This window comes from Bubalus kerabau, chromosome 1 (genome assembly GCF_029407905.1).
Source record: "Bubalus kerabau isolate K-KA32 ecotype Philippines breed swamp buffalo chromosome 1, PCC_UOA_SB_1v2, whole genome shotgun sequence".
Classification (NCBI taxonomy): domain Eukaryota; kingdom Metazoa; phylum Chordata; class Mammalia; order Artiodactyla; family Bovidae; genus Bubalus; species Bubalus kerabau.
Window position 1 is genome coordinate 96,517,320 of NC_073624.1, and position 18,740 is coordinate 96,536,059.

The 18,740-nt window shown below is 50.8% G+C and overlaps 3 long non-coding RNA genes across 5 annotated transcripts; 1 reads left to right on the forward strand and 2 right to left on the reverse strand.

The window, feature by feature from the left end:
* Window positions 1-1,794: 1,794 nt before the first annotated feature.
* Window positions 1,795-5,311, reverse strand: LOC129654987 (uncharacterized). The gene is made up of 3 exons (XR_008715697.1): window positions 3,323-5,311; window positions 2,850-3,017; window positions 1,795-2,524 (listed from the first exon to the last, which is right to left on the reverse strand). It is a non-coding gene; the product is annotated as an uncharacterized LOC129654987 (long non-coding RNA).
* LOC129654973 (uncharacterized) lies at window positions 5,311-11,100 on the reverse strand. 3 transcript variants are annotated; one of them, XR_008715689.1, is made up of 4 exons: window positions 9,584-10,377; window positions 8,332-8,438; window positions 6,523-7,273; window positions 5,311-5,443 (listed from the first exon to the last, which is right to left on the reverse strand). It is a non-coding gene; the product is annotated as an uncharacterized LOC129654973 (long non-coding RNA). The 3 variants fall into 3 exon arrangements; XR_008715688.1 differs by lacking the exon at window positions 5,311-5,443 and adding an exon at window positions 10,384-11,100 and having other exon boundaries at window positions 6,317-7,273; window positions 9,584-9,747; XR_008715687.1 differs by lacking the exon at window positions 5,311-5,443 and having other exon boundaries at window positions 6,317-7,273; window positions 9,584-10,374.
* On the forward strand, window positions 8,457-18,182 carry LOC129654980 (uncharacterized). The gene is made up of 4 exons (XR_008715692.1): window positions 8,457-8,679; window positions 13,285-13,391; window positions 15,460-15,515; window positions 17,283-18,182. It is a non-coding gene; the product is annotated as an uncharacterized LOC129654980 (long non-coding RNA).
* Window positions 18,183-18,740: the final 558 nt, after the last annotated feature.

Sequence of the window (18,740 nt, forward strand, 5' to 3'; positions counted from 1 at the left end):
ATATTTCTTAATGGATCAGGTGGTGTTTCCTCTTTGGACCTCTCAGGCCCACTAGCAGCTCTAGCCCAGCCCAGGTCTTGACTCTGGTTTAGTTTTAATATATTTGGGATTCTGGAAAATCAGGAGACTGAGGGCAGAGGGCAGAGCCTGACTTGCCCCCTCCCCTATTTCCTGGCTCCAGGTGCCTCGCTCCAGTCCCTAACCTCCCATCTTAGGGCTGGAGCTACTCTCTTGCCCTGGCACTAACCACTGGCCCCAGCAGAGCTCACTGTGGCCAGCGACCATGTGATCCCCCAGCCAGGCTCCAGTCCATGCACCCAGATGCCCTAGCCTGTGGTGGCCAGTGGCTGGGAAAGGTGAGACTCCCTCTGCCAAAAGCCTTTGAATTGGTTGCCATTCAGTTTACTACAAGTACCTATTGGGCAACTCCTCTGTGCCAGGCGTCAGAGAAAGTCCATGCTCTGGAGCTCCAATCTAGTGGGTAGGGGTGTGTGGAAGCTGGTGCTTGGCTTTTAACCCCAGCTGAGGGATCTCCACTCCCTTCCAGCATCCTAAAGATCTTGGAAGCCCTGCTGGCTGCTGAAACTAAGAGCCAGGAAACTCCTTCATGCAAACCATTCAGCAAACATGCCTGCAACTCCCAGGTTTTCAAAAAATAACGAAATGAGGTTGACGGTGTCTTTTTTCCCAGGGGATGGTTGGTGCAGAAGAACTGTGGAGCCTGGGCTCAGTGGCATCTGGAAGGGGCTGCTGGGAGAGCCGTGTGGATGAGTAGAAGTGAGGGACAGAGGTTCAGTTCCATGTTCCCTCCTCATTAAGGTCATATTCTCCCCATAAAGGCTCAAGGCAGGGCTATTAGGGGGCTAAAGAGGCCTCTAAGAATCCCAATTTGGGGACCAACAGATCAGAAGTGGCCCAAAGGAGGAGAATTTGGCCCAAAAGCCCAGGCCTCAGAGAAGGAGGGTGGGGAGGACCTCCCCAAACTCCTATCAGAATAGGCCCAATACTGAAAAATTCACCCCTCCATCCACCAGACTCCTCAGGAGCACAGGAGGCCCAGGCTAAAACAAGCTTTATGGGGTCACATTACCTTGGTTTCCTGGCTGTATTACCGGAGAGCAGCAGGGACAAAAGTGTACCCCACTTCCTGCTCCATCCCTCCTAAATGTCTTCATCTCTAAAGCCTACTCCTTAGAGACCCCAAAATTAGGGTTCAAGAGAAAGGCACCAGGCATATGAGAGGGGCTGAATGGTAGCCAATCTTTGGTTCATCAAAAGCCAAACCTAAGGCCCTTCAAGATCTGTTCCCTGCCTCCATTAGTGGTGATGGTAGGATATCCTACCTCCATCTGGGTGGTAGGACAGTTCACTGCCTCCCCTTCTGTGCCACCTATGCCAGCCCGTCACAAAACTGGTTCCACTTTCAGTGGGTGCCCGCTGTTTACCTCTTTCCTCCCTGACTATCCGTGCTGAGCCCCAATGTCCCTCCTTTTGCCTCCATTCCCGGAGACTTCCCCTGCTCTGTTTACCCTCCTGTAACTCCATCCCTCCATAAGTAAAGAACTCCGCTAGCTGGTTTCCTAGTTGGCCAGATACAGCTGCTCTGTTGGCCCTCTGAAAACATTTCCTGAACAAGTCTCTCCCAGCCCCTGCGTATAAATATGCCTGAACAGAGATAGACTGACCTAAGCCCAAATACACACACATCATGAGATAATTACACCCTTATATACATACAGATATCTCTATAGAGTTATATTCGCAAGTGTCTATAACTCTTGCGAGATAGCAGCATGTACATATAGGACTATAATTACTTATGTCTATTTTTATAACTATGTAGTTATAAATAGATATGCCTATATATAGTGATAATAATATAGAAATATCTCCAGAGCCATATATGGCTCTAAGTGAGTGCTCTAACTACTCTATATCACAATCAATAAGTATATATCTCCTGATACATAATTCCAACGATATACATTTATCTATATAGCTGCTCAGAGCTGTAAATCTGTCAGGATATCAAATGTCCATAAAGCTGGATGGCTAGAAGAGAGTCGTATATTTTCCTATATATAAATCTGCTCTTACAACTCCTGTATATGCACAAATACAATGGAAATAATTATATTTTCCTCAAGCATAAATCTGTAAACACAACCACAGCACATTTAGGTATGGTTCGAGATAGAGCAATATTTTCTAGACATCAGTCTGTCAATAGAGCCACCATGCCTCCAAACAGAGAGAGTTATAGTGGGAGGTATAAATAAACTCTCCAGCCGCCAAGGGATGTGTAGACCGAGATGTAAACAGGACTCTAAGCCGCCTTTCTTCTTCTTCGTAAGTTTCCTGCTGAGAATACAGTGCAGAGGTGTCTGGGTGGTGCTATTTCCCCCCTAAAGAGGACTGGAGATCGCTGGACTTTGGGAAATCAGGCAGGAGTTGGTGGGAGCAGCCCAGAAGCCCCTTCTAAGTCAGCCGACCGGTGGCTGAGAGCTCGGGCAAGTGGAGAGGCCTGGGGGAGAAAAAATGAAGCAGAGTCTGGCTTGAGTCACTGTCCCCAGTTTTAGGCCCCAAATCCTCGCATCAAGGAAGCCCCCCGACCGACCGGGCATCCAAGCCGAGAGAGCCAGGAGAGCCGCGGAGGCTTGGGAGAAGAGGGCTGCAGGCCGACCCGGGGAGGCTGAGACCCAGCGGGGTCGCCTGCTGGTGCCGGCCCGCGCCGCGCCCCGTCGCCCGGGGCAGCTGCCTCGGCGGGCGGCTGCCTGGAACCCAGACCTGGGCCCTCTCTGCGCGCTCCGCGCTCAGTGCTTCCACCGACCGCAGTTGTTTCCTCTTACTGTTATTTTGCCGGGTTGGTTATGGCAGTGTCCTCCACTCCGCATGGTTCTCAAATACTAGGACGCCCAAGGGTCTCTTTCGGATCTTTGTATGTCTACACTGGTTTTAAAGAAGTGACTCAGTGAAAAGTGTTTCTCCGTCTCTTTTCCGACCAGATGGGTCACCGGCTGTTAAAAAAGAATCCAAACCCCTTAAAAGGTTTGTGACTTAAAATTTTTTTAAGTTTTCACGCTCACTTGTTATGATCATTTTATCTTATTTCTCTTTTTAAAGTTGGCTAATTTGTTTTTGTATTCCTTTTTTGATTTTCTTTCTCTTTTTTTTTGCATACGATTATTTTTAAAGGGGATTTCGTTAGACCCGAAACTGTGGGACGGCTTCCTCCCCCGAGAGAGCGTAGGTCGCATCTCTACCCCTCTGATTTCATCCTCCCCTCAATACATAAATTCATAAGATGACCAGAAAATTGTACCTGCATAGAATGAGGCGGTCGTGGACGTATCCGGGACCCTGCGCTTCTCTTCCTTTATGGAAATCCTCTCCGCTCCAAGCCCGCGAAGGAAAATTCTGCGTGCCTCAAACCCTCCTTTCTTTCTCTCTCACTGTCCCCCCTCTCTCACTCTCTTTTTTTAAGACCCCAGGAAGGCAACTTCCCTGGTCTTGCCTCGAGCTCTCCCTTCTCTCCGACAAGGCCATAAATGTTTTTCAGCGTCGATCTCTGCCCGCGGCTGGTCCTCCCGGACAACTCCAACTCGGGCACCTCGGCAGCTCACTCGCTGGGCCTGGACCCTGGCTGTGATCATCCCCTCTTCCCTTTCTGCTCCTGTAGGCCCTGACCCTATATGCTTTAATTCCTCTTTAAAACAGGGTTTCCAAAGAATCCCCAGAGCTACTAACCCTCCTCTTACGTGGGGTTCCTCCCCGATCAGACAAAGCAAAAGCCGAGAAAGAGAAACAAGAGAGAGCGGCCTGCAGGCTCGCCTTCTCCTCCTCTGGAGGAGAACCTTATCTGGGGAGGGGGTTCCCAAACCCAGCCCCACAAGGGCATAGAAAGAAGCTCACTTCCTTCCTTCCTTTCTCCCTGGGTTGCTGTGATCATGACTCCTCCTGTCCCCTCCTCAAAATATCTCCTCTTGCATTTTATTGTTATCCTGCTAGGGAGGGACTGTTAACTACTGTTTTTATTGTTATTATTTATTGTTATTATGATTGTTGTTAGAGATTTGTTCACCGGGTTTGGGGGTGGGGGGAGCAGCAGCCTGGCCCAGAGGGAGGCCTGCTTGTCACACGTGCACATGTACACACACACACACACACACACACACCCCCCTAGCGTGGTGCACACACAGGTATATATCCACAAATGCCTGTTATAGTCAGGCCCTGGAACAGCAATTCACAGTAGGCTGGCATGCTCTTACCCTAGCGCACAAACAAAACATTGCCCATGCACACCAGCATTCAGTCGCAAACACCACCCCCACACCAGTTTCAAAACCCACACAGCAAGCTTGCAAGGAAAGGAAAATAGGTAAGAATCCACTTGCAGAGATCACTTCTCTCCCAGAATCTGGAGGGGTGAGTCAGGCCTCTGTCTCTTCACCCCCAGTCTCTCTCTCTTTCTCTTTTTTTCCTCCTTGTTTACAGCTTCAGAGAGCTCAAGGCCCATAAATCTTGAGGGGCCTACAGAGGCAGAGCACATTTGTATGCATCGTTAGGACTCGCTAATACCTAAGCCCATTAACGAGCGTGTTTGCTCGTGGTTTCCGGTGTGTATTAACTTATAGTTAAATTCTGGAGGAAAGGGCATTGTGAATTAACATATACCAAATCCATCACGGGGCTTTTGTCATATCAGATTAGTCAGCGACGGGTTTTGGGGAGCGGAATGCCAGAGTCGGGGTGTACCTACCCACCCTCTTAACTTTCTGGTGCAACATGAGGGTCTAGGGTAAGAGGATACTCCTGTCCCAGCCCTAGCATTCAGATCCCCCAAGCCTGCGGCTGCACACCTGCGGGACGGTGGATGGCCCAGGGACCGGGGTCTCGGAGATCGGCGCCGGTGAAGGGAGGCAGGCCAGGGGAGGCCCAGCAGGCTGGGCCGGTGGTTGTGCTGGGACCGCTCGGCCCGCGGCTGCTGGGCTGTCTGGTTTCGGCTTTCTGAGAGGAGAGGCAAGTGGAGTCGCTGAACTTTAATTAAACAGAGGAGAAGACAGTGGGGGAAGGACCAAACGAATGGAGGAGGAGGAGGAGGCAGCCGAAAGGCCGAGGAAAGGAAGCAAGTCTGACTTGGGGAGATCTGTCTGCAAAGGGCCGCAAGCTGGGCCCTGGTGATGGTCTTCCCTTTCCTCACCCCAGCTTCTCCGCCCTAGTCAAGGACGGTCATTCCAGCCCTCTTTTAAAAAGAAAGAAAGAAACGGTAAAGAAAAAATCCTTTCTAATTACAAGGCATGTTTCAGCCAGGTGTTCTCGGTTCCAATGACTCAGACCCTGTTGGAACTCCAAGGATCTGTATAATTGGCTTGGACAGACAGAGATGAAGGATGCCACTTCTGGAGGGAGAACGGGAGTGGAAGTTCTTTCTCTTGGGGTCCTGCAGAAAATGCCAAAGACAAAACCAGCTGAATTATCGTGTCCGTGTGGATCTAGTTGCCTGTTTAAATAAAGCAAGCAGGGAGGGACGAGGGTGGATTGAGTTGGGGGGGGGGGCAGGGTACGGAGATCCACGGCCGGCCGGCATGGAGCGGGCTGACGGGAGGGAAAACGCCTCTTCTCCCCTTGCGAGAGCAACTCAGGGGCCTCCCTGGCGGGGCTGGGGCGGCCGCGCGCGGGCCGGGCCGGGGCGGGCCGGGGCCGGCGGGAGGAGGGGAGGCGGGGGCGGGCCCTCCCCGGGCGCTGTGAACTTTAGCTGGGCCGCCGCCTGTCAGCCCCAGAAAGCGTTAAAGGTGCAGCAGCCCGCGCCAGCCTCCGCAGCCGCCTTTGTACGCGTGATTTATGACTTCAATCTTGGTTCACCGAGAGTTCACACGGCTTTCGCTGCTGTTGAAGGTTAAAAGATGGTCTTCGCTTGACAAGTGGGACTATTGAAAATTCCTTCTTCTTCTTTTTTTTTTTTAAAGAAGCGAAGAGAGAAAAAAAAAAATTGGGGAGGGGGAGGGGACAGGGTTGCAGGTGGGGAAAATGGTAAATCAGGAAAGTTTGTCCCTCTAGGATTTTTTTTTTCCGGAACTAGGATTTGGGGGTATAAGCTGGGGAGGTGCATGGAAAGTAGGAGGAGCTAGGGAACAGATTTTTTTTTGGCCTCTTTGGAGGCCAAAGGAGTGGCATTAAAACACACACACACACACAAACTCGTGCTTCCACAGTTAATTATCTGGATAACTTGAATCACACCTAACTAATCCTCCTCTTGAGACCAAAACTGGGACCAGGGAAGGAGAGAGCTTGAGGTGGGTGTGTGATGCCCACCCAGTGTGTTTGGCTGACCGTCCACCTTGCCTGTAGCAGTTTTTCAAGGGCACCCTTGTACCACAGATTTGGAAAAGGGTGGTTTTAGGTTCCAGTTGTCCCAACTCCCTTCAACCTGTAGATTTAGCCTGATGTGCACACTTGAGGTACATGGTGAACTGATGGGAACACTCTAGAACTGGGATTGGAAACCCTTTCTAATACCAGATCTCCTTGTGCACCTCCACCATCTTCTCATTCCTTCTTCCAGTACTTTGAAGGTGGTTCCCCATCAGAGATGGTGGTCAAGGATCACCTAAGGACCAAAAGATAAGGCCCCTTTGTGGTCTAAGGCGGTGAATGCTTAAAAGAACCAATCTCTCCTTTTCAGATTCCCTGAGAGAGAGAAGATTCCCTGGAGCTGAGAGTTTCTGAGCAGCTCTTTGAGGTTCCTTTAAGGTTTTTTTTTAATCCCACAAAGTGGGAATTTGGGGTTGTAGGTGTTGGGAAGAGGAGCAGCAGAGAGCTGGGTCTGGGTGCTGGGTATGCCTCCCTAGCCCTGTTTAGACCCCACTACTGTAACTGGGCTTCCTGGTGGCTCAGATGGTAAACAAGCCTCCTGCAATGCAGATAAACCTGGGTTCGATCCCTGGGTAGAGAAGATACTCTGGAGAAGGGAATGGCTACCCACTCCAGTATTCTTGCCTGGAGAATTCCATGGACAGAGGAGCCTGGGCTACAGTCCATGGGGTTGCACAGAGTGGGACTCGATTGAGCGACTAAGACTTTCACCATAATTGATGCCATGTAGAAGTGACTTAGCAGCAGCAGCAGCAGATGTCTTCTCAGGAGGTCAGCCTCTCTAATTCAGAAGCTGGAACTAAGGGCATCCACACTAGAAGGGGTGCTTCCTGTTTCCTTTCCTGCATAGAGTTGGAGAGGTCTTCTGCCACCCTCTGAGGGCTCCTACGGCAATCTGCAAGAGAATGGAAGGAAGAAGGAGGAGAGCCAGAAAATAGCCACATCCGTCCCTCCCACACCCCATATATAAACAGTAGAACAGGCAGCAGGGAACAGAGGGACTCCAGAAGTCCAAAATCCCAGTTCTCAGGTCTCCCTGGCATGGATGGTCCTCTGGCCTTGGAAGAGCTGGAGGCAGTGTGGTACTATGTTTAGTGGCTTGGGGAGGGAGAGGGGATAGTTGTTGGGAGGAACCAGCCAAGGAAGCTAATGAATGCCTTCCATGTTTGGCTAGGGAAGCAAAGGAAGGAACTTAAGGGCCTCTAGGGAAGTGATGGCTGTACTGAAGTCCCCCTCCCATCCCCTCCAACTATGTTCCTCCCTGGGAAATCATTTCAATGGGCTTGTGCTTATCTGCAAGTGGGGAATAATTATAAATTATTAATTCATAATTAAGACTGTTGGTGCTGACCATTGCCCTCCAGTGGGCTCCTTGATTTTCTTCTCCCCTGTGAAGCACAGGGCAGCCTCTGTTAGCCCCTGCCCTCAGAACAAGCAAACTGAGGCCAGCCCCTTGAACTCAGCCTCTATGTGGAATGGTCGCCTCACGGTGCACCGCATAGAGTGTTTGTATTCAATAAACCACCTCCCAGGAACTTCAGATTTCAAAGTGCTTTGTAGGCTTGGCTCCTAGAAAGACAGAGTGGGACTGGACGCGAGACCCCAACAAGAAAAGCATCTTGGCCAACCTTGTGTGGAGAGAGGAACTAAGATTTGCCGGCAGGACTCCCAGGCGCAATGTTCAAGTGATCTGGGATCAGGGATGGGTGGTCTGCCTCCCCTGCCCTGAGGGGATGATGGCTTCTGTCAGCCCTCTGGGGACCCCTGAAGACACATTGGGCTCCTTTTCCTGACTCCCCTTTCCCCCCACCTCACTCCCCTGTAGGAGGCACCACACCCTGGGATGGTTGGGGTGGGGAAGTAGAATCCATCAGTTGTTTCACATCTGTAATGGCCTAGAGAGAAAACTGTCCTGAGGGATAATTTCCCTTTAATTCCCTGCCTGCAGTTCACCTCCCTCTGCACTGAGATAGTTCTCTTCATCCCCTCTTCCTGCCTTTCCCGTCCTCCGGAAATGCGGAAATGCGATGGGGAGGGCGAGGCAGCTCCCCCAGCTGCACCTAGAGACAGACAGAAGTAGGAAATGAGGAGAGGGGTTCAGACCTCCTACTTCCCATGACTTGTCCCTCTGTTCCTCAAACCCAGCTTGACACCTTGATAGCAGGGCCCTCCCACCTCCCTCCCCCAACTCTCTCTCAGGGAAAAGAAGCCCTCTCTTCCTCCCTGAGACAAGGGCTGCTGTAAGAACACCACCATTGGGGACCCGGCCCCCATGCATCTCTCCATGCTGTCTGGTCCCAGGTAAGCCGGTGGCCCAGCCAGCGCACATCACCGCTTCCTGCCCCAGTGGAGCTGGTCCACGGAGTCATCTCAGCCACCACCCCAAAGTTCACTCGCTCTTCCTTCAGGCCACCCCAGCGTCTCTGGGTCTCTCTCAAACCAGGAGGCAGGTAGGAAGCCCATCCAGAGAGTCCTCTGGAGCTGGCAAGTATATTTTAATTTACTGTTTGATGGCAAATAAAGAGACCTTGGGAAAAAAGAGAAGGAGCAACTGTGCCCGGCATCGTCCCCACTGGCCCCCCCTCTGGACATTGGCTTTCTCCACGAAACAGTACATTGTTGTTCTTGGACAACCATTCCCCACCATCTCTGTTCGAAGGGTTTGAGTTTCACCCTCCGTTCACCCCCATTAATCACCCCAGCAGCTAAACATCACCCAGCCCCCTCTGGCCCTTTCTCTTCTTCTTGCCCTTAGTATTCATGGCGGGCATTCCTCACTGCTTCAGGCCTCACAAAGACCCCTCCTCTGACACAAGTTCCCTCCCCGTCCCAGCCACCGGGTCCTGATGATGGGCTCTGCTCAGCGGTCCTGGTCCTGCTGTTCTCCGACTGCCAGCTCCTTCCCACACCCTCCTTCAGGTACCTCAGCCCTTCCCCACAGACCCTGTCCAGCCTCTCCCACCCACCACCACTCTTTCCTTCATGCCTCATCCACGTGTAGCCCCTCTCTACCCTTTTCCCTTCCTTTTCTCTAGGACCTTCAGATACCAGTTAGGAAGCACTTCCCTTCCAGCCTTGAGAAACTGAGTAGCTAAAAGCATGGGTTTTGGATTCAAGTCCCAACTCTGTCACTGGCTGGTTGTACGACCTTAGGCAGACTGCTTAACCTGTCTTAGACATCCATAAAATGGACATACCCACTGACCTTATGGAACAGTTGTGTGGATCAGATTAAATTTTATTTGCATGGATCCAAGCATTCAGCAGGAGCTTGATAAATGGTGGTTATTAATATCAAGCTTCTTGTAAGGAGGGAAAAGGATGCTCTTCAGATTCCAATAAAAGTGAAGGAATTGCCTCCTCCAGCATCTAAAAGGGAGGGATCACAATGATGGTGTCGTGCAGATAAGCAGCGCCCTACACCAGCAGCCACTCTCTTGTGTTAGCTCTCTAGGACCACGATTTGCCACACATGGAACTGCCTCGGGAGCTTTAAGAAATACTGATGTCTGGGTCCCACTTCCTGAGATTCTAATTTGGTTGATTTGGAGTAGTGCCCAGGCTTCTGTATTGTTAAGAACCCCTCGGGTGATGCTAATTTGTAGCCAGGGATTAGGTACAGGCCCTGGGAGAAGAGAGGTGCTAGAAGGCTGCCATGCTGCCCTTTTCCTGGGTGTTAACGGGATGTACAGCAGGAAGGGTACTCAGCCTAGAACTTCTTCTCAACTTGGGGCCCCCTCAGCAGCCACATTGCTTCAGGTGGGATTGGCGGGGGGCTGTCACTCAGGATCGACTTGAGATTGCAGACTTTGATCCTTTTCATTTCTTACAACTATTGGGATTTAGAAACGGGCCACGCCAAGAGAAAACAGGGGAATGGACAAATGGACCCTTCCCAAGGTTCCCCCCTCATCAGAAAAGTATATGATCCCCAGACCACCAGTGACAGAGGTAGAAGCAGCTAGCGGGGAAAATCTGTAATTACATAGTAAATGGAGTTTCTACCTGGTTGCTACAATAATAGGCCAAGCAATTAGGATACAAGTTTCCAGGATCTTTTCCTATATTTCCAAAAAGACAAATCACCCCCAGGAACAGAATCTGCATATTGTAATTAACTGATAAATATTTCATGCCTGGCTCAAACTTTCTCCTCTTCTATTTAATGGCCACAAACTTGAGCACAGAGGAAACTGGGGAAGACAGAGGGAGGGGAGGGCCGGAAGGCCCCACATTGGCTTTGAGGGAGGGAGAAGCTGTCTCAGCTGCTGCTTTACTTTCCTCCTGTTCTTTTAAGGAAACATTGCTCACCTGAGAAAATCAGGTCCCAGGTGGCAGAAGATGTAACTTGGGCTTCTTGGCCTCAGCCCTGACCTCCCCCAGAAGAGGCCAGTCTCTGGTGACCCTGGGGCGCTGGGAGCTGCCTGCTTTGGAGTCCAAGGGCCCAATGTTTGAATATAAGCTCAGTTCTGCCATTTATTAACCAGTTGGTTTTTAAGAAATTTACTCAATTTATCTGAAACTCAGTTTCTTCATCTGTAAAACAGGCATAGCAATCTTTTCCTTGTAGGGTTGCCTGTGCCCAGGAGCATTACACCTGATAACTGTTGTTATCAACAGTGACAGTGTATAATGATTAGTCACCCCATTGCATCACATTGCATTGTATCTCTTCCCTTGCCCAACCCCACCCCAATGTTTATGGCACTTAATCGAATGCTTCCTGTGAATGGGGTGAAGACCTTACCTCATTTAATCAACACAACATCTCTGTGAAGGGAGTATAGTATTACCTCCATTTATTATCTGTATTATGCAAATAAGGGAACTGGTACCTGTAGCAGTTGAGTTTCTAGCCCAGGGTCACCCCAGGATGGGCTTAAGAGCACAAGCTTTGTGGTGTTTGATAGTTTCAAAGCTGGGCTCTGCTGTTTCATAATAGCTATAGGATGCTGCGGAGTAAGCTACTTAACCTAAGTCTCAGTTTCTTCATCTGTAAATTGGGACTATTCATGGTACCTATCTATGCTCAGTCCCTCAGTTGTGTCCAACTCTTTGCAACCCTATGGACTGTGGTCTGCCAGGATCCTCTGTCCATGGGATTTTCCAGGCAGGAATGCTGGAGTGGGTTGCCATTTCCTTCTCCAGGGATTCATGGTACTTACCTGGAAGATAACTGTGGTACTTAAGTGTGAAATTTACGGGCAGTGCCTGACTTGGTACTGGCACTGCCAGGTGCCCAACAAGTATTAGCCATCCTCATTTTGATCCCCATTAGACCAGAAGTGGCCTTCGGCAGCTCAGCCCTGGTGTCTCCTGCTGTTTGGTGGTGCTTGGAGGTTAAGTGTGTGAGGTTCTCCACAAGCCACAGAGCTGCTCTCTCATTAACTCCCCCTCTCTCCCCACACACACTTCAGTACTCAGGACTTGGGAAAAAGGACACTAAACAGATTATGACTCCATTTCGGGAATTAAATCAAAACTCAAGACTAACTCAATTTGGCTTCCTACGAGAGGGAAAGGTTAAAAGGGAGTGAGGAGGCGTCTGGGTGCGCTCTCAGAATGGTAATGGGTTCTGGGTCCTTGCCCCCAGCTCTCAAAAGGGCCCTTGCCTGAGGGGGATACCCTGGGGTGGGGGAGCAGAGGAGCCTTAGAGCTCTAGGTCACCTGGAGTGGCAAGGGGTTGGAAGATGGCCCAGGAACATTTCCCCAAGCAGGATCTTCTCCTCACGGCCCTCAGTCAGCCCAGCCCTTGGCTGAAGGGGATCCCAGGACTGGACAGGACTGGGGCTTAAATGGGTAGATGGGCCTTGAGGTGGTCACCTCAGAAGGAATATCTGTGCTGACCTGCTTCTTAAGACCTCGAAGCAACACTGATACTATAGTGTTTTACGTTTAGATACACTTGTTAGACAGCCCTAAGCACTGTGACCTGTGTTCTTGTATGAACATACAGTCTACATGTGAATATCTGCCCAACTCTCATTCAGCTTCCTGCATTAACCCAGATGATTCTGAGCAACATGAAATAAAAAGTAAAAATCGATTTCTACTTCCGGAAAAGTGATAATTTCCCACAGCATTTCCTCCTTTGCTGCTAACACTCTCCTTCCAGTCTTATAAGGACCATATTTCCCCTTACACAGAAGGGGAAACTGAGGCTCAAGGAGATGGGTAGGTTGAATCACAGAAGCAGTAGATCCAAGGATGAACCCCGAACAGAAACCAGTGCCTTTAGGAGGAGACAGGGCAGGGAAAGCCGCTTTGGGTTTCACTTGGAGGTCCCAGGCCTCCCCAAAGTCCAGTGGGATGGGGACAGCGCCTGGGAGGCCGTCGCTGCGGAGGGAGGGACTCAAGGGCTCGCCGAACAGCGGGGCCTCGGGCGAGAGCGTCGCCAGCGCGTCCTCATTCCGCGATTACTGTCAGGGGACCATCCATCAGCGCCGCCCTGGACGCTCGGCCAGACTGCCCGCCGCCCGCCCGGGTCTCTCCAGATCGCATTAGCGTGGGGTGAGGGCGCGCAGCGGCACCGGCTGCTGGGAGAGGGGCAGGCTGGCCACGCTGGGGGGTTGGGGACCTGGGCTCCCGCAGTGGAGCCGCTGCAGGGGCAAGGCGGAGGCTGCTTTAGGGGGTCTTCCTTCCAGTCTCCCGGCTCTGGCGTCTTAAGGTCGAGGAAGGGGGCACTAGAACACGGGAGCGGTGGGGGAGGGGAACCCAGGGCTCCAGGGAGGGGGCAAGGTAGTTTGGGAGACCTCTCTCACTCTTTACGGGTAAAGAGGAAAACGGGAAAGAGTTGGTTGGGGAGGGGAGAGATTGAGATAGGGAAGGGAGTGGATTAAGTGGGAGTTGTTTATTCTTTGCTCAGTGTCTGACTCTTAAGTGACCCCATGGACTGTCGCCCGTCAGGCTCCTCTGTCCATGGGATTTTCCAGGCAAGAATACTGGAGTGGGTTGCCAATTCCTTCTCCAGGGATCTTCCCAACCCAGGGATGGAACTCAAGTCTCCTGCATTGGTAGGTGGATTCTTTACCACTGAGCTACCTGGGAAGCCTGGTTAAGTGGAAGACAGGGACTTAAAAGGGGAGAAAATCGAGGAAGTAGAGAGAATGGACTACGAACAGATACGCAGGGGTGAAAAAAACCTTAGAAATAATCTAGTGCAGCCCCCTCATTCTACAGAGGGAGAAAGTGAGGCCAAGAGTTTGGCCAGCTCTCCGATAGCCTTCCCTGCTCAGTTTGTCCTCTGGGGACGGGCAAACCTCACTAATTGCCATAAGATCAAAACCAGCGGGCTTGAGGTTGGATATGAAGAAGTACTTCCTGGTCCCACAGTCTGGAACCACTTTTTTTGGCTGAGACTCTAAAGCAGCTGTCCTTCCCTGAGTGTGAAGTTGGCACCATCTGCCAGGGAAAGACTTGTCCACTGCAGTCAGATTCCCTGGTCTGCCTGTATAAGCCTTGGTGCTGACATACTGGGGGTCTCCAGAGAGCCTGGTTCCTATCCATGGGGCTTGTGCTCTAGACATGGATGAACTCCCATGTCTCTGGCCTCCTCTCCCGTCCCTGCCAGCTCTGCAATATCATGGAATCCCTGAATCCTTGGCAGCCCTCAGATCATCTCATCCTTCCTCCTGCCTCTGGACTGTATCTGAGTGGTTCCTGCTAACCCACCCCAGCCTCTCTCCTTCAACCTGTTTCCTGACAATCAGAAGTCCCCCCTTATGTCTCAACTTGATCCCTCCACCCCTGTGGTCCTTCATCATCACTTTGGTGGGATTTTGTCATGACCAGGACTGAAACAGAACATTCTTTCTACAAGCAAACGCTCCTCCTTTCCAGGGGTACCCAACCCTTTTGAGAACTCTGGAAACTTCTCTTTCCTCTCACTGAAACCAGCTCCTATATGTGCTGAGGTAGGGATTGTCTTCTGAGAAGAGTTCATCTTTCTCCACAGCCCAGGTTACACTCAGAGGAAGGAAAATGTGAGGGAGTTTCCAATCCCAGCCTCTGCCTCTGAGTCCGGCCCCTAAAGAGGCCTGGGGCTCAGTAGAGGTGATAAATGAACAGAGCTGGGACAGGGGCAGATTCTCTGTACCCCCTTTCCAGGCCCAGCTCCCAGCGACAGGGCCCCTATGGGAACAAGAGAGATATTCCTGACACTCCAGTCTAAAGGCCATAGATAAATTTCAGCATTACTCCTTCTTGTGGACAAAGGGATGCCCTCAGGACTTGTTTAGTTGCTATGTTGTATCTGACTCTTCCAAGTGGAAAAGCCTGGGAAAGAGGTTGTTTTTGCAGCCGCTGATGCTTTATCCAGAGGAGGATGTCAGCCTCACCCCCGGAGCAGTGCTGGAAGCTGAGAGGTTGGGAGTATAGAGTGAATTCTTCCAAGGGCATGCTAGTCAAGGGGGTTGAAACGCCCAGGCCAGAAAACCATCCAAGGAAGGAAGCCATGGCAATAACTCTGTCTCTGTGCTAACTCCACATACATTGTCTCATGTGATCCTCAGTGCCGGGTGCAGCGCCTGGCACGGAAAATATGCTTGTTGTACAAATGGATTCATGAAGAGCCCTGGGAGGAAGGTCACGATCCTCAATTATAGATGAAGAAACAGAGGCACACAAAGGTTAAATGACTTGCTCAAGGTCATGTGTCTCATTGGGGCAGGGCCAGATTTCAGGGGAGAGCTACTTTTGTGGTCGAGGGTGCTGGAGAAGAGGAAGGCAGGAAGGGAGGGATAAACGATCAGACACCAGACTGGGTGGGGAACAGAGGAGAGCTGCATAAAGAGATGACTCCCTGGACAAAGATGACATTTCAGACCATGCAGCTTTAGAATTATCTCACTGAAGGCTGACTGGTAGCATACACACAGTGCTGCGCATAACATGGAGAGGTCGAGGGGGAGACTGGGCCATTAAAGACCAAGAAAGGGAGTTGACACTGACAGTCTGGACGCATGACCCCTTAATGCCCCTCAGTGCTTTCGCAGTCTCACTTCCCTGGATCTGTTCTTGTTATTGTTATTATTGTTGTCATTGCTTCTGTCTGATTTTAATTATCTTATTTTTTTCAAATAGGAAATACATATACATGGTTGAGAACTCAAAAGGCATCAAAAGTTATACAGTGACAAGTAAGTCTCCCTCCCACATGCTCAGGACCGCCAGGCCACCCAGGTCCTCTCTCCATTCTAACCACAGCAACCACTGGCTTGTAGAACCCTCCAAATATATTTTCTCCTTCTCCTGGCTTGTACCCTAAAGTCGCCACAAAGCTGAGTTGAGCACAGCGGTTTGGGAGAAAGGGGTAAAGGGACACACCTGGATTGGTGGGTCTGGGAGGACCAAGTACCTTCACTTCCCCCCACCCCACCCTGCTGAGATGACTGCATGCCTTGGGAGCTCGGAAGCCTTGCAGGTGAGAGGGAGGGGTTAGGGGTCCCAGCCGAGGCAGGAGCCCTTTCCAGGGCTCTAAGTCCCCACTCCGCCATCCCAGGAGCCTCAGTGTTCACCTGGCTGAGGCATCACCCAGTTGGGTCCTGCTCAGGTTCTCCAGAGAACCAGTCTCCATACCTTCCCTCTACTACCCGTTGCTCTGTTGGGAAGTCTTCCTGGATGTCTAACTCCAATTCCTTTTACTTTTGGTGCAGCTCATGGTTTTGGCTTCTGCCCTCAGTGGAGATGGAACGTCCTCTTTGAGATGATGACTCGATTCCCTCCCTCCATGAACATACACAATAACATACACCCTCCCCCACCTTGAAGACCTCTGAATTCCCATCCACCCATCATTTCCAATCACTTCGTTCTTGCCTGGCACATCCCTTTGGTATTATTATCCCAAAGTGCTTCTTGGTCACTGAGGTGATGAAATTCCAACATAAAGTCAAGTCTTCCACCAGATTCAGGGGGTAGATCCAGGCTAGTCTTTTTGCCAACAGAACCCCCCAGCTTTAGTGATGGCCCAGCACAACTCTTGCACTTGTGTGCATCACCTTGACCCTCCCTTCCCGCTCTGGGCCTCATTCATGGCCTGCAGTGTGATGAGGCATAAATGGACCCCATCCTAGGGTGGCTTCTCCTGCCTTCCCTCCAAATCTCATCTTTTGTGTTTACTCATTAAGCAGTTATTATTACTGAGCACTAGTCTAGGTTCTTGGGATACACTGGTGACCCAAACAGAGAAAGACACCTATCCAGGCCAAGTTTACATTTTAGAGGGTGAGACAGATAATAAACAATACATTTATTAGATAAGTATATTCTATTATATATTAGGTGGGAGTTATTACCGAAAAAAATAAATCAGAGAAAGAGGGATCAAGATGAAGGGGAAGTCTGCAATTTTAAATATTTTAGTCAGGGATGTCTCACTGAGAATATAGTATTTGAATAAAGACCTAGAGATGAGGATGTAAGTTAGTCCTGCAACTATGTTGGGGAACAGAATTCCAAGCAGAGGGAACAGCTGATGCAAAGGCCCTGGGGCAGGTATGTGCCAGGCAAGTTTCTGGAAACTGGAGGCCAGTGAACAAGGAGAAGAGGGGGAAAGGATGATATCAGAGAGGTAATGAGGGGGCCTGGTGACATAGAGCCTTGAAGGCTATCTTAAGGAGTTTGATTTTTATTCTGAATGGAAAGGACAGATATGACTGAACTGACATTTTAAATACGCCTTCTGTCTTTTGTGTTGAGAATGGATTGCAGGGGTGGAGGGTGGGTCAAGATGCAGGGAGACCTGTTGAAAGGTTTTGGCACTAATCCAGGTGTGAGATGAGTGGCTCGGACAAGGGTGGCAGCAGCCAACGTGGTGAGAAGGGCCCAGATTCTGAATCTGGTGACAGTTTTCCCTTCCTCGACCGCCATCCTCTGCTCTCTTCATGTTCTCTCTTCTTTTCTAGGTTGTATGTTTTCTTTTGCCTTGAAGACTGAGAGCTCCTTGGGGGCGGAGCTCAGTGCCCGTCCCCGGATCTGCCCAGCATCTAGGTGTGAAGGTCAGCAGGCCCCAGGGCTGCCCAGGAAGAGGCTGGTGAGCAGGGCAGTCCGGCAGCCCTCCTCGGTCCCAGGCTCCCTGAGCCGAGGGGAGGAGGCTGCTGACTCTAAAGAGGATGTGATGGACAGTTATTGAAGGCACTCAGCTGGGGGCTCCACTCCAGTCTTAATCTGAGCCGCCCTCGAGGAAATCATAACCAGCTCTTAAAAACATGTTAAGACCAAAGCTAGTGTGTGTGTTTGAGCAGCGCTTCAGACAGCTGCTTAATACTGGGGCCCTCTGGGCCTTTGATTTCTCCACCCTTCGCCTGGCCCTCTCCCCCCATCTGGCTGGTGTTTATCGGCCAAGACATTGTTTAAATCACACTCATTTCCTATAAACATTTCACTTGAAATGCCATCCACTGCTCCAGAAATTCATCTATCACCAGCTCAGGACTGTACTCGAGGAGCCTCGGGGTGATGGCTCCCCACCTCTTCCTCCTGTCCCCCATCATCCCTCCTCCCCCGACCCATATTCTCAGGTTTCACGCCCTAAGAACAACTTCCCCTCAGTGTAACCGTGCACTTAGTGCCAGGATTATTTATAACAGTTGAGATGGCAACAGGCTACAGGGAACAGCCCAGCCCATGGACACTGTCTCTTACAAAGCTCAATAAATGGACTTGGATCGCTATTTACCACCTGGTGTCTCAGTCTCCTCTGTGTTCCCCGCTGGCTTCAGGGGGATATGGGGGGATGGGGGAACAGGGGCCTGGGCCAGGTCAAGGCTGTCCTCAGAGTTTAAGGTTCTTATAAGCCAGGCCCCAAAAAAGCGAACCCTTGTTCTCTCTCTGTCCCCTACCTCTCATTTCTGGCCTCAGGTGAGTTCTCCTCTCGGAACTGAGCCACTCTTAAGGGTGTGTTCTCCAGCAGGGAGCCCATTGTCTGCCCAGGAGTTAAACTTGTTTTTATTGTTCAGTCGCTAAGTCGTGTCCAACTCACTGCAACCCCATGGACTGCAGCACTCCAGGTTCCCCTGTCAAACTGGGGAAGGCATCTAATCTTGACTGGAATGGGGTGTGGGAGATTCTGGGGTCTCCTTCCAAGGAAAACTTTGAATTGGCTCAACTCGAGCTAGAGTGGAGGCAGGGGGATGGATGAATTCACTTCCTAAAGACGGAAAGCTTCCTGACTGAATTCCTCCCCCTCAGCCGTGACAATTCACTAGTTGCCCTAATTTGAAGGCACTCGTGTTAGGGCTGGAGGACCCTAACCCATTGAATGGCTCCTCTCCCAATCTCATTCATTTGGTTAGAGTCACCTGAAGGAAAAACGTCATCAGCTTTCCTAGTCCTTCCTGAAGGCCTGATCCAATCCCTCCCCA